A 13,900-nucleotide genomic window follows, 5' to 3' on the forward strand; every position below is an offset into this window, starting at 1 on the left:
CTCCCTGCGAGGGGAGCAGACCATGCCACCTGGCATGTCAAGATTAAATGAAATCTCTTGTGCTATTAAACCAAGAACTCAACCGGGAAACCCGAAGCGTATACAGCACCTATGGGTCTGTTCCATATGGTTACAAAACTTTGTACCAAAAGGGAACCACACGTTTGTGGTTAACCCGGCCCACCGAGGCCTACGTAATGGAGGAGGAATGGCAAAAACCATACAGGATATGGCAGGACCCGGCTACGCCGACTGGTGTGCAAGAGAAGTGGCCAGACAACCTCATAACCTCCTTAAGGACGGCACGGTGCTGGTAGGAGTCCCCTACCTACTTAAAAATAAGGGTTACGCGGGGATACTGACAATTGCCATGCAGGACGTATTGCCAGGAACAGACATCGAAAGCCAAACCCGAGTACTCCTGGCATACTACAGGAACATTTTCAGACAAGCCCAGGACGCAGGCATAACAAGCCTAGTTATGACCTTGTTTGGAATAGGGATTTGGCATTATGATGCCAACACAAGCATATGGTGCTTCTTGGAAGCCTACCAAGAAATACCAGCTGCATCAATGGCAGTGGTCTTGCTGATCCCGGATAAATACCAAGCAAACACAGTGCGCAGAGCTCAAATGGAAGCATGGCCACCACACTACCGTAATGGCTGGGGAAACCTGTTCGAGGAAATCGAGCCCACTATGTTCGGAGACCTCACACAGGTCATGAACGAGCTGGCAAACAGAAACCAGACATGGTCTTGTCCCTCGGGAACACCACGGGAAGCAGTGAGTCACTCAGACCGGAGGGCCAAAATTACGTGGCCCCTGTCAGTACAAGCGGGGATATATGAGGAAACACCAGATACTCTGCCTCCAAGCAAGGAGAGAAAAGGCTCAGGGGGTTTCACTAACCCTGAAAGCCCTGAGCTCCACTCCACCTGTGCGAGACACACCCAGGAGGGGATGGCACAGGAACATGGTCAGGACCCAGGAGTTGGGAATAGAATAGAAACAGGCCGAGCACTGCCTGCTCCCACTTCCATGTATATGGATAAGAGGCCTCCGCCCTCAATGAGAGTTCCCTCTGGACACGAAATGGGGGGATTTACACCCAAAGAACTCCCTAAACCTGGAACAGGAGAGAAACCTTACTGCTGTGGCCAGTGTGAGAAGAGCTTCAAGAGAAGGACTAACCTTAAACGACACCACATGGTACACACAGGAGAGAAACCTTACTGCTGTGACCAGTGTGGAAAGAGCTTCAAGACGAAGACTCACCTTAAACAACACCACATGGTACACACAGGAGAGAGACCTTACTGCTGTGACCAGTGTGGCAGGAGCTTCAGGACGAAGGCAAGACTTAAAACACACCACATGTTACACACAGGAGAGAAACCTTGCTGCTGTGACAAGTGTGACAAGAGCTTCAAGATGAAGACAGAACTAAAAAGCCACGACATGGTACACACAGGAGAGAAACCTTACTGCTGTGACCAATGTGGGAAGAGCTTCAAGAGAAAGGCATACCTTAACCAACACCACATGATGCACACAGGAGAGAGACCGTACTGCTGTGACCTGTGTGGGAAGAGCTTCAAGACAAGGTCAGAACTTAACCGACACCACATGATACACACAGGAGATAAACCTTACTACTGTGACCAGTGTTACATGAGCTTCAGGAGCCAGTCAGAACTTAAAAAACACAGATGGCGGAAACAGCCATGCAAGGTGCCAACCTGCTTAACGGGAGCAGTCAGGGGTTATATGTCTTGCTCAAGAACACTTCAACACACTACCTGGGACGAGCTGGAATCGAAGCGGAATGATCCCATTCTCTTTGGCCCAGAGGAGGAGGATGGCGACATTCAGACCGGGGATCAGAACCCGAGGCCACAGATGACACCTTCAGGTGAAACTGAGTCTGAGCCTGAACATGATGGGGAGCTAAGTACCTCTGAAACTGAACACAGTTCTGATTACTCAACATCTTGAGTAATAGCTCAAGAGAAGCTAGTACAAGGAGACGCTAGCTCGCATGTTGAGACATCTCAAAAGACTGGAGATCCCCGAAAGGGCCTCAATGACCCAAATGATGGAAATAGACTAAGGACCCCCGGTCCAGATCCAGGGGGAAAACATGGGGAAGAAACTAACCCCAGAGCAGCAAGCAGAGCTGAGGGCAAAAAGGGAGGAGTTCAAAGCCCGGAAGGAAAAACATCAATAGTATCCTTACCTTCTGGGGCCCTGACACATGACACTCGAGCAAGTGCAAACTGCACTTGACATTCAGCTCATCTGTCGAGAGGAATAATATATAATAATAATAATAATAATAATAATAATGACTTGGATTTATATAGCGCTCTTCATGAGACCCAGAGCGCTTCACAGAGTCCATTATTCGTTCATACACAGTCATACCGGTGGTGGTAAGCTACAATTGCAGCCAGAGCTGCCCTGAGGCAGACTCACGGAAGCGTGGCGAATAATCAACGCGTACGGCCCCTCCGACCACCACCAACATTCATTCACATGCATACACATTCATACGAGGCAAGTAGGTTAAGTGTCTTGCCCAAGGACACAACGGCAATGGGATGGACATGGGCTTGAGCGGGATTCGAACCACCAACCCTTGGATCATTGGACAACCCGCTCTACCCCTGAGGCACGCCGCCCCACGCATATAGTGTTATTGTCATTTAGGAAGAAACATGACATAGAATACTACATTCATTTTGTATACATTTTAAGTATACTATGTAAAGATGTCTGTCTTTTCTCTAAACCAGAGTAAAAAGGACGAAAAAATTTGTAATCTATTTCACTCAAGGCAAAGGGGATTTCCTGACAGTAACCATCTGGTAGGTTACACCCGTACCAATCAGCTGCATGAGATGTACACTCACCAGCGCCTATGGATAAAAATTGAGACTCTGCAAACTCATCAAGCTTAGCACCTTGATGCAGGGGGACAGAGCGAGCATCAGGGTCTCTGTGTCCGACGGGCCTATCAGATTTGTGGGGACTTGGAAGCTTCCGCATACAGGACGCTGTGGTGCTTAGGCGGCCAAGTCACTGGTTTATAGGTCTGTCAAAACGGATCGGAGGTTCTGGGGCTTAGAACATCCGTGAGTTGGGCTTTATACTAATTGAATAGGTATCAACAGCCGAAAGAATATGAACCAAAATGACTGCTGTCAGGTGCCTCTGGAGTAAAATAGGCCTAGGGAGCCTTCAAGTCACTTAAACTTGAAGTAACATAATGCTTACTTAGAGTTTAGTAGGCCTAGGGAAACTTACAGTCACTTGAACTTGAAGTAACATAATGCTTACTTGGAGTCAAAACTGAAAACTACTTGTGACTAGCAGGCATAGGGAGCCTTAAAGTCCAAGGCCTAGGGAGCCTTAAAGTCAAAGGCCTAGGGAGCCTTAAAGTCAAAGGCCTAGGGAGCCTTAAAGTCACTTAAACTTGAATGCTTACTTAGAGTCAAAACTTAAGTAGAAAACTCTACGAGTCTATAGCAGGCTAACTAGCCATTGCTAACAGGAGCTAATAGCAGGATAACTAGCCATTGCAAACAGGAGCTAATAGCAGGATAACTAGCCATTGCTAACAGGAGCTAATAGCAGGATAACTAGCCATTGCTAACAGGAGCTAATAGCAGGATAACTAGCCATTGCTAACAGGAGCTAATAGCAGGATAACTAGCCATTGCTAACAAGAGCTAATAGCAGGATAACTAGCCATTGCTAACAGGAGCTAATAGCAGGATAACTAGCCATTGCTAACAGGAGCTAATAGCAGGATAACTAGCCATTGCTAACAGGAGCTAATAGCAGGATAACTAGCCATTGCTAACAGGAGCTAATAGCAGGCTAACGAGCCATTGCTAACAGATGAGAACAGCAAGCTAACGAGCCAGAAGCTAGCAGGAGCAAAAGTCCTGCTACTGTGACAGAAGTGGAACCAGCGTAATCATACAGGCTGGTGTTATCGGCAGGAGCCGAGTCTACAAGAGGCTACATAGCCTGAGTCTACAAGAGGCTACATAGCCCGAGTCTACAGCAGGCTAACTAGCCAGAGCTAACATCAGGCTAACTAGCCAGAGCTAACACCAGACATAACAGTCACTAACTACCCAGTCTGGACCGACAACTCTGATGCACCATGGTCAATTCTCACCTTCACTGGACCGTCATCGACGAACTATGGTAGATGGAAAACAAGCATGGTAACGGCAGGAGGCTCTTACTACCGGAACCTGAGGAAACAGGTAATGGAAATAAGGACCAAAGAGCCCCTGAAACCAGGCAAGGCAGTAATCACTGAGTGTGATTATGATGTGTTTCACGCGGAGAAAATTGTCCATGTGACACTAAGCCAATACCGATACAAGGAGGTACAGTCCTCACAAAAGAACTTGGACAAACTGGTGAAGGAACTACTGCAAAGAAGAGAAATCTATGCTGGCCATGGTACCAAGGACATGCCCTACCAACTAGCCATAAACCTAATGTGGGGCAGGTCTCAAGGATATGGCCAAAGAGGCATATGGTTGGGGGAAGCAGTGATCAGCGCGATCTCAAGCATAAGGAGTACAGAGCACAAGGAGATCTGTCTCATGGTGGAACCTAAGGACCATGAGGCAATAACCCTGGCCTTGGATAAAGCAGGGGAGGGTGAGAAAAACGAGGACGATGAGCCTGCATCAGTACCTCTCACTCCCCCTCTGAAACCTAAGGGGTCGGGAACCGTCCCCAGGAAGGAAAGGTCCAATTCCCAGAACTCCTCCTGAACAACGGAGAGAGGGAGATCATCCACACCAAGGAGACCGACAGTACAGTTCGGACCTGAAGGATCAGAACCTGCCCTATCTCAGGCCAGGAGCATTCTTAGACGGGGGGGCTGTCCCCCAGAGTCGGTGGACGACGCAGCAAGTAGCAAACAGGAGTATACTGATCCAGATCAGGACTACGTAATGGAGGAAGACCGGGATAGGTCAAGCTCCAGAGCATCCTCAAGGTCCTCATCTAGGTCAAGATCTAGGGAGAGAGTTCGGTACCCAAGGGACGAACCTCCTAGACCTCGGAACAAGAGAGCTAAACCAGCCAAACTGAGACCTATCAGCAAGGGGCCTTCTCTGAAAGCTCTCCTGGAGCTCAGGATTGGAGGACGTCTCCGACGAAGGTGAAGGAGAATGGGCAGGCGATGAAACAGGGGATATTATGCCCGCATATCCTGTGACGTGGAGACAGAGAGACATCGGCCTGGACCCAAGTTACAGGGCGACGAGAGCCCTGAATGGACCTGAAAGAGAGAAAAGAAATTAGTCCTCTGTGGACTGTATATGTGATGTCCTGCGTGGCCTACGGACAGGGTCACACGACCAGGCCAACCACGCTTCAATAGAGGACTGCTGCTACAATTCGACCTACCTCAAACTACGGGAGAGATCCGAGAGGTCAGAGGGGGTGACCATAAGAACCATGACACTGTGTTCTTCAGACGACAACAACTGGGTGCATTGGCCGGGAACAACAGATGCAAGTCTTCCCGCCGGCTACCAAGCAACGACGTGGCCCCTATCCTGTCGGGCCGTCCAGCCAGGGAACAACAGATGAAAGTCTTCCCGCCGGATGCCAAGTGACGATGTGGCCCCTATCCTGTCGGGCCGTCCAGCCAGGGAAAAACAGATGCAAGTCTTCCCGCCGGCTACCAGGGTACCAGGGAACCAAGATGAGAGAGGGGGTGTTGAGAGTCACAGCCATCGTGACCGCACAATTGCCATCTCGTCCCCCCGTACAGACGCTATTAAGACAGTGGAAAATGACCGAACAAGGTGACAGAGGGGGTGTTGAGAGTCACAGCCAACTAGTGACACTTGTTATTATGACATCCTGTTCTCTCTGTCAATTGTAGGATATAAAGGTTTAAGCATATGTTTATTGTATATATCTGTTTTAAATCTAGGCATATGTTACTGTATGTGTCTATATGTGGTATGTATTCATATATATATATATGTGTATATGTATATATATGCATATATGTATATATGTATATATATACTGTGCGCTTTGCACAAGTATCTATGTCTGAGCTGGGCTGCACAGTCGGAATACAAGAGAAGAGGCCTGTGCAGCACAGAATGCAGGAATGTGGTCACAGAGCGTTTGACCTTGACAGTGGGTGAATCTCTGCCTGCAGAGAAAGCCGGGACCCGTAGTGGCAGATGGAATTCTAGGGGCTTTCCCAGCACAAAGAAATCTATTACTCTCTCTCAGTTACAGTAACGACTAGAAAAGGAGGAGTTCATCTTTACTGAATGTGTTATGTGTTATACGTTGATTGGCTGGTAGAATGACATCACTATGACATCACTGTATTTAGACCAATAGTAAAGAGGTCTTGATATCCTGTATAAAAAGGCCACATCGCTGGATCAGATTTCCATTTTTTTTTTTACTTCAGACACCATTCTTATAGCGACAGATACCGTTGAGCGGTGTAAGTAAATTTTTCAGGGTGGCGTCCCTAGGACAAGACTCTGTTTTTTTAGATCTCTAAATGACAAAGAGAGTTTATGCTATGCTAGAGAAGAGATGTTTTGTTTTATACTTCTTTTAACTGAATTGGACATTTCCAATGCAGTCTCTTTTGTAACTTGCTTTTTTTAATTAAAACAACTTTTTATATATATATGGCACTGTTTGTTGTTTGCGGGCTCCGGTATCTCTGTGTTCGACGGGCTCCATCGGGTTTATGGGAAACTGAGAGTCTAGTCACTGCAGGACCGGACGATCGGTACTACGGATTGTCGAATTGATAAGGGGTGCTGGGACTTGCAAATGATTATTAAGTGTTATTGCGCTAATATAATTACTATTGTTGTAGGCAAAGTAATATCATCAGACTTTCAAATGAGTACCATTACAGGCCTTTCCTCACAAATGAGGATAGTGGCGGTGCCGGTGAAGTAATATTGTAACTGAGGGGTTACAAAACCCTGACTGTATTAAATATTGTGATAGATTAAACCACTGCTAGTTATGTACTTTAATTACTGGCCAAACAGTACATCAAATATAGATGGTGAACACCCACAAGAACACGGCATTGACACAGAAATACTATTGGAGGGTAATTTATTATTATTAGGCAACGTTAGGTTACAGAATGAGAATTAGGGTCGCGCTTGTATGGCGAAGAATATACGTAAAGTCAGTCAAGAGCATAAGTCACTAAGAATAGCAGGAATCCTACGATGGGTCTAAGCTGACGCCACCTGTTGTATAGTAGCAATTATATAGGGCAACACCGGTACCAACTGGAGACAATGGGTTCCCTCCGGGGTGTAAGGCCTGGAGGGTAGAGGAATGTTCGGGTACTCCGTCTGAGTCAACGAGGAATAAAGAGACTCCAGGTACAGGAGTCGGTGCTTGTACTCCCTTGACAAAAGCAATAGTTGTAATCCAAGATGCCCGACAGCATTGACGACAGCTAGCCAGCCCCGTCCACGAGGCAGGCCCGAGTGGTAATCCTCACGAGGTTAAATCCCAAACGATAGTGGAAATCAACGGTGCTCTTCTCCGGTAGTCACGTCCCAAATCAATATAATCCAACCAGGAATGGTTCTGCAATCGCTGGCGCCGATTCTCCTGTGTACATGTCCAACGGTTCTCGCCTAGGACTCCTCGGGTGTGGGCGACGTATTTAGGCCACACAGCCTGGATAAGTGCACTAGCTAAAGACACGACGAACCGATGGGTAATGCTACACACGGAAGAACTGTGGCCGCCCGATATACAATAAATGATCGACTATTGACTTCACATTAGATTAAGTCGAACTCAACGTTACTTCATTAAACTCTGACACTTTAACATTCTATTCGCACGCGGTTGTCAATGCTCTATTTAGATGCAAGGTTGCTCACTTCACTGCACGTTGACTCGTGGTGAAGGTGGGTAAGGTTTAGGTAAGGTTTAGGTAAGGTACTGCTGTTTACACCTGCGACGTATTTATACTTAAGTGAATATCTAGTCCCAACCTCAGTCCTTGTCTCGTATTACTACGCTGACTCTGGGCATGTTCTGACATGCCTGCAGTTGTCTTTGAACTTGCCGTTGGGGGCTTGCGCGTTGGCGCCTGGGGGCGCTGTCCAATAGGAGAGCGAATATTACTCTGGTCTGTACGCAGGTAAAGGGATATTCCGTGTATATATATAAATAATATACAAAGTATATCAAACGATACATATATCTATTCAGTTTAATCTGGCCCTTCACAACAAATATCATCAGACTTTAAAATGAGTAGCATTACAGGCCTTTCCTCACAAATGAGGATAGTGGCAGTGACGGTGAAGTAATATCATCAGGCTTTCAAATGAGTAGCATTACAGGCCTTTCCTCACAAATGAGGATAGTGGCAGTGACGGTGAAGTAATATCATCAGGCTTTCAAATGAGTAGCATTACAGGCCCTTTCCTGCAATGATGATAATAATGATGATAATGATAATAATAATATTATTGTTATTATAGGCAATAAGAGTTCTCCCAGACATACATTCGGTTTATTACAAACAAAGAAGAGGTTAACAACTCTTCTATGCTTATATTTCATATCAACTGGATATAACTAACTAGTGACTATGAAGTAAGCTTGATAGAAATAGTAATTGACCCGAGAACTTAGCAAATTTAGCACCTCGCTGGGGGATATCGGGCGGCCGCAGGGTTCTATCTCGAGTAGGTGACCTGAGATAGATAAGAGACAACCCATTGGCATTCAACATAGCGTCCCTGAGTTCGGGCTGAGATCGGTATGATAACAGCCAAATAAAATAAACAAAGAATATTGATAACGGAGAAACCCTGAAATGAACAGATTACAAAAGTGAGTAACAATACCTTACTTGAATGTGCGCTTATCAGCACTAGGAAGCCATAACCTTCTGCTTTAGAATATGCCAGACAAAGGATATTGATCTGTATGGCCCTCAGTGGAAAGCAGTGGCAAATTAAAAGGCATCTGCGTAGTGTGGTCATTGCTGGTGGAGCGGTTGAGGCCGCAAAATTGGATTAAAGAAAAAGAAAGTAAAGAAAACCCCCTCTCTAAATGTCTGGCAGTTTAGAGAGAAATCAGCGCAGCCATACCGGCTGGCATCGTAGGCTAACGAGCCAGTGCTAACTGGAAGCTACCTAGCCGGAGTCTACAGGAGCGCCGGCCAACGAGCCAGTGCTAACTGGAAGCTACCTAGCTGGAGTCTACAGGAGCGCCGGCTAACGAGCCAGTGCTAACTGGAGGCTACCTAGCCGGAGTCTACAGGAGCGCCGGCTAACGAGCCAGTGCTAACTGGAAGCTACCTAGCCGGAGTCTACACGAGCGCCGGCTAACGAGCCAGTGCTAACTGGAAGATACCTAGCCGGAGTCTACAGGAGCGCCGGCTAACGAGCCAGTGCTAACTGGAAGCTACCTAGCCGGAGTCTACAGGAGCGCCGGCTAACGAGCCAGTGCTAACTGGAAGCTACCTAGCCGGAGTCTACAGGAGCGCCGGCCAACGAGCCAGTGCTAACTGGAAGCTACCTAGCCGGAGTCTACAGGAGCGCCGGCTAAGGAGCCAGTGCTAACTGGAAGCTACCAAGCCAGAGCTAACAAGAGCTCACAACCGGCTACCAAGCCAGAGCTAACAGGATGTGAACTGGCCCTAGCCAGACATGAGCTAACAGCTGGCTACCAAGCCAGAGCTAACAGAAGCTAACAGCTGGCTACCAAGCCAGAGCTAACAAAAGCTCACAACCGGCTAACAAGCCAGAGCTAACAGGATGTGAACTGGCCCTAGCCAGACACGAGCTAACAGCTGGCTACCAAGCCAGAGCTAACAAGAGCTCACAACTGGCTACCAAGCCAGAGCTAACAAGAGCTCACAACCAGCTACCAAGCCAGAGCTAACAAGAGCTCACAACCGGCTAACAAGCCAGAGCTAACAGAAGCTAACAGCTGGCTACCAAGCCAGAGCTAACAGAAGCTCACAACCGGCTAACAAGCCAGAGCTAACAGACGCTAACAGCCGGCTACCAAGCCAGAGCTAACAGGATGTGAACTGGCCCTAGCCAGACATGAGCTAACCGCTGGCTACCAAGCCAGAGCTAACAGAAGCTAACAGCTGGCTGCCAAGCCAGAGCTAACAGAAGCTCACAACCGGCTAACAAGCCAGAGCTAACAGACGCTAACAGCCGGCTACCAAGCCAGAGCCAACAGAAGTGAACAGGATGTCTCACAATCATTCCCACATCACAGAGGATGAGGATTTACCCTTGGATGATGGATTGGGAGTTTTTACACCCGGCAGGGGGTTAGACTACCCAGGAGAGCGGGGAGAACACCCAGAGTCCCCTGAAACGTTTGCGGAAAGTGAGGAATTCACAGAACCAAGCAAATCACAATACCCAGAGCTGCCGGCTGTACAGCAGGCGGTAATTGGAACACGGAAGGCCACGACAGTTACGGCCCCCACATACTGGCCCGACAGTTTGGGACTTCAGGGACAGTGGAACCCACTGCCCCAAATCCCTACACCAAACTCCATGTGAGGGGAGCAGACCATGCCACCTGGCATGTCAAGATTAAATTAAATCTCTTGTGCTATTAAACCAAGAACTCAACCGGGAAACCCGAAGCGTATACAGCACCTATGGGTCTGTTCCATATGGTTACAAAACTTTGTACCAAAAGGGAACCACACGTTTGTGGTTAACCCGGCCCACCGAGGCCTACGTAATGGAGGAGGAATGGCAAAAACCATACAGGATATGGCAGGACCCGGCTACGCCGACTGGTGTGCAAGAGAAGTGGCCGGACAACCTCATAACCTCCTTAAGGACGGCAGGGTGCTGGTAGGAGTCCCCTACCTACTTAAAAATAAGGGTTACGCGGGGATACTGACAATTGCCATGCAGGACGTATTGCCAGGAACAGACATCGAAAGCCAAACCCGAGTACTCCTGGCATACTACAGGAACATTTTCAGACAAGCCCAGGACGCAGGCATAACAAGCCTAGTTATGACCTTGTTTGGAATAGGGATTTGGCATTATGATGCCAACACAAGCATATGGTGCTTCTTGGAAGCCTACCACGAAATACCAGCTGCATCAATGGCAGTGGTCTTGCTGATCCCGGATAAATACCAAGCAAACACAGTGCGCAGAGCTCAAATGGAAGCATGGCCACCACACTACCGTAATGGCTGGGGAAACCTGTTCGAGGAAATCGAGCCCACTATGGTCGGAGACCTCACACAGGTCATGAACGAGCTGGCATACAGAAACCAGACATGGTCTTGTCCCTCGGGAACACCACAGGAAGCAGTGAGTCACTCAGACCGGAGGGCCAAAATTACGTGGCCCCTGTCAGTACAAGGGAGGATATATGAGGAAACACCAGATACTCTGCCTCCAAGCAAGGAGAGAAAAGGCTCAGGGGGTTTCACTAACCCTGAAAGCCCTGAGCTCCACTCCACCTGTGCGAGACACACCCAGGAGGGGATGGCACAGGAACATGGTCAGGACCCAGGAGTTGGGAATAGAATAGAAATAGGCCAAGCACTGCCTGCTCCCACTTCCATGTATATGGATAAGAGGGCTCTGCCCTCAATGAGAGTTCCCTCTGGACACGAAATGGGGGGATTTACACCCAAAGAACTCCCTAAACCTGGAACAGGAGAGAAACCGTACTGCTGTGGCCAGTGTCAGAAGAGCTTCAAGAGAAGGACTAACCTTAAACGACACCACATGGTACACACAGGAGAGAATCCTTACTGCTGTGACCAGTGTGGAAAGAGCTTCAAGATGAAGACTCACCTTAAACAACACCACATGGTACACACAGGAGAGAGACCTTACTGCTGTGACCAGTGTGGCAGGAGCTTCAGGACGAAGGCAAGACTTAAAACACACCACATGTTACACACAGGAGAGAAACCTTGCTGCTGTGACAAGTGTGACAAGAGCTTCAAGATGAAGACAGAACTAAAAAGCCACCACATGGTACACACAGGAGAGAAACCTTACTGCTGTGACCAATGTGGGAAGAGCTTCAAGAGAAAGGCATACCTTAACCAACACCACATGATACACACAGGAGAGAGACCGTACTGCTGTGACCCGTGTGGGAAGAGCTTCAAGACAAGGTCAGAACTTAACCGACACCACATGATACACACAGGAGAGAAACCTTACTACTGTGACCAGTGTTACATGAGCTTCAGGAGCCAGTCAGAACTTAAAAAACACAGATGGCGGAAACAGCCATGCAAGGTGCCAACCTGCTTAACGGGAGCAGTCAAGGGTTATGTGTCTTGCTCAAGAACACTTCAACACACTACCTGGAACGAGCTGGAATCGAAGCGGAATGATCCCATTCTCTTTGGCCCAGAAGAGGAGGATGGCGACATTCAGACCGGGGATCAGAACCCGAGGCCACAGATGACACCTTCAGGTGAAACTGAGTCTGAGCCTGAACATGATGGGGAGCTAAGTACCTCTGAAACTGAACACAGTTCTGATTACTCAACATCTTGAGTAATAGCTCAAGAGAAGCTAGCACAAGGAGACGCTAGCTCGCATGTTGAGACATCTCAAAAGACTGGAGATCCCCGAAAGGGCCTCAATGGCCCAAATGATGGAAATAGACTAAGGACCCCCGGTCCAGATCGGAAGAAACTAACCCCAGAGCAGCAAGCAGAGCTGAGGGCAAAAAGGGAGGAGTTCAAAGCCCGGAAGGAAAAACATCAATAGTATCCTTACCTTCTGGGGCCCTGACACATGACACTCGAGCAAGTGCAAACTGCACTTGACATTCAGCTCATCTGTCGAGAGGAATAATATATAATAATAATAATAATAATGACTTGGATTTATATAGCGCTCTTCATGAGACCCAGAGCGCTTCACAGAGTCCATTATTCATTCATACACAGTCATACCGGTGGTGGTAAGCTACAATTGCAGCCAGAGCTGCCCTGAGGCAGACTCACGGAAGCGTGGCGAATAATCAACGCGTACGGCCCCTCCGACCACCACCAACATTCATTCATATGCATACACATTCATACGAGGCAAGTAGGTTAAGTGTCTTGCCCAAGGACACAACGGCAGTGGGATGGACATGGGCTTGAGCGGGATTCGAACCACCAACCCTTGGATCATTGGACAACCCGCTCTACCCCTGAGCCACGCCGCCCCACGAATATAGTGTTATTGTCATTTAGGAAGAAACATGACATAGAATACTACATTCATTTTGTATACATTTTAAGTATACTATGTAAAGATGTCTGTCTTTTCTCTAAACCAGAGTAAAAAGGACGAAAAAATTTGTAATCTATTTCACTCAAGGCAAAGGGGATTTCCTGACAGTAACCATCTGGTAGGTTACACCCGTACCAACCATATCAGCTGCATGAGATGTACACTCACCAGCGCCTATGGATAAAAATGTAGTCTCTGCAAACTCATCAAGCTTAGCACCTTGACGCGGGGGGACAGAGCGAGCATCAGGGTCTCTGTATCCGACGGGCCTATCAGATTTGTGGGGACTTCCGCATACAGGACGCTGTGGTGCTTAGGCGGCCAAGTCACTGGTTTATAGGTCTGTCAAAACGGATCGGAGGTTCTGGGGCTTAGAACATCCGTGAGTTGGGCTTTATACTAATTGAATAGGTATCAACAGCCGACAGAATATGAACCAAAATGACTGCTGTCAGGTGCCTCTGGAGTAAAATAGGCCTAGGGAGCCTTAAAGTCACTTAAACTTGAAGTAACATAATGCTTACTTAGAGTTTAGTAGGCCTAGGGAAACGTACAGTCACTTGAACTTGAAGTA

Source organism: Notolepis coatsorum (assembly GCF_963971535.1).
Source record: "Notolepis coatsorum genome assembly, chromosome: 1".
NCBI classification, from domain to species: Eukaryota; Metazoa; Chordata; class Actinopteri; order Aulopiformes; family Paralepididae; genus Notolepis; species Notolepis coatsorum.